Source organism: Schistocerca cancellata, chromosome 3 (assembly GCF_023864275.1).
Source record: "Schistocerca cancellata isolate TAMUIC-IGC-003103 chromosome 3, iqSchCanc2.1, whole genome shotgun sequence".
Lineage (NCBI taxonomy): Eukaryota > Metazoa > Arthropoda > Insecta > Orthoptera > Acrididae > Schistocerca > Schistocerca cancellata.
Window position 1 is genome coordinate 787047395 of NC_064628.1, and position 2306 is coordinate 787049700.

The 2306-nt window shown below is 43.5% G+C and overlaps 1 pseudogene; it reads right to left on the reverse strand.

The window, feature by feature from the left end:
- Positions 1-1225: 1225 nt before the first annotated feature.
- On the reverse strand, positions 1226-1343 carry LOC126177338 (5S ribosomal RNA; annotated as a pseudogene).
- Positions 1344-2306: the final 963 nt, after the last annotated feature.

The following is a 2306-nucleotide window of genomic DNA, read 5'->3' on the forward strand; positions in this document are numbered from 1 at the left end:
GCATCGCACTCTGTCGGCGATCGTTTCAGTCGCACGTCCTGCCCTCTGGGCAGTTGATGCGAGCAACAGGACAGAGAGCCACCTAGCGGATAACATAGGAACTACTTGCAACAACATGCTCGCAAGGGAACGGACGATTTGTCTCGGAGCGGGTGAGTTCACCGCTCCCCCCCGCCCTCGGAACTCGCCCGCTCAACGCTCGCCCCACCGTCTCGACTCTAGCCAGAGCGTTGAGAAAAGCGACTCAGGTGTCACTCTGGTCTCTGCGGTCTCAGCTCACGCAGTAATACAGCTCGCGGCTCGACCTGCTCGACTCAGCGCCTCTGCATCGGAGTTCGTCTCTACTGGATATTGTTCTTCGTAGTAATACCGCTATGTATATTACATTATTATGTTATGTATACATCAATTGTTTTTATTTTATTTTTCTTTGTTTAAACTGATTAGATTAGGTTCCTGACGACTCCTCTTACTATAGGATTTTTATTATGGACACTCGAATTTACGCTTTAATTACGAGCGAACCGATAAACGTATCGCAAAATGTGATACACCAATATTTTCCTTGTTTTATTCTGCGTAAGGCTATATGCAGCACTTTCGTTTTACAGTCAAATTTATATTTTTTTTTCTTATTCTGGTATGGATTTTGCGATTTTAGGCGTCTTCGGAAGGAAACGTTCACTTTAAAAATATATGGCTTGCGATGTATTTGTATGAGGTTAATTAAATTTTAATACATTATAGCCAAATATATTGTTAATGTAAATCTCAAGTTACAACATTTTCCGATCACCCAAAAAACCACGATAGTGCAAAATAAATCAATAATCCAAAACTTTGTCATATCGTGGAAATTTCAATAAACAATACAAAATTCTTACTCATTATCTGTGTTGCTTCAAAATAGCATCAAATAAGATCAAAATACAGGTATAGTACTGGAATAAACCAAGTTTAAAGGGCAATGTGCCTTCCATTTATTTTCTATTGTAAATGAGTGGTGAGTCATGAAAAAGAGCTAATTCATTTCAGGGAGTGAACAGTTCTGATCCAATCTCTGAAAAGAACAGTTTTGCCCATCTCTACACTGGATGCGGATACGGAGGGGCATGTGGTCAGCACACCGCTCTCCCGGCCGTATGTCAGTTTCCGAGACGAGAGCCGCTACTTCTCAATCAAGTAGCTCCTCAGTTTGCCTCACAAGGGCTGAGTGCACCCCGCTTGCCAACAGCGCTCGGCAGACCGGATGGTCACCCATCCAAGTGCTAGCCCAGCCCAACGGCGCTTAACTTCGGTGATCTGACGGAAACCGGTGTTACCACTGCGGAAAGGCCGTTGGCTGCAAATATACACTGAGGTGACGAAAGTCAAGGGATGGCGACATGGACATAAACAAATGCCGGTAGTTCCGCATTTGCAAGGTATACAGGGTGGTCCATTGATCGTGACCGGGCCAAATATCTCACGAAATAAGCGTCAAACGAAAAAGCTACAGAGAACGAAACTTGTCTAGCTTGAAGGGGGAAACCATATGGCGCTATGGTTGGCCACTAGAGGGCGTTGCCGTAGGTCAAATGGATATCAACTGCGATTTTTGAAATAGGAACCCCCATTTTATTACATATTCGTATAGCACGTAAAGAAATATGAATGTTTTATTTGGACCACTTTTTTCGCTTTGTGATAGATGGCGCTGTAATAGTCACGAATATATGGCTCACAGTTTTAGACGAACAGTTGGTAACAGATAGGTTTTTTTAAATTAAAATTCAGAACGTAGGCACGTTTGAACATTTTATTTCGGTTGTTCCAATGTAATACATGTACCTTTGTGAACTTATCATTTCTGAGAACGCATGCTGTTACAGCGTGATTACCTGTAAATACCACATTAGTGCAATAAATGCTCATAACGATGTCCGTCAACCTCAATGCATTTGGCAATATGTGTAACGACATTCATCTCAACAGTGAGTAGTTCGCCTTCCGTAATGTTCGCACGTGCATTGACAATGTGCTGACGCATATTGTCAGGCGTTGTCGGTGGATCACGATAGCAAATATCCTTCAACTTTCCCCACAGAAAGAAATCCGGGGACGTCAGACCCGGTGAGCGTGCAGACCGTGGTATGGTGCTCAGACGACCAATCCACCTGTCATGAAATATGCTATTCAATACCGCTTCAACCGCACACGAGCTATGTGCCGGACATCCATCATGTTGGAAGTACATCGCCATTCTGTCATGCAGTGAAACATCTCGTAGTAACATCGGTGGATCATTACGTAGGAAATCAGCATAC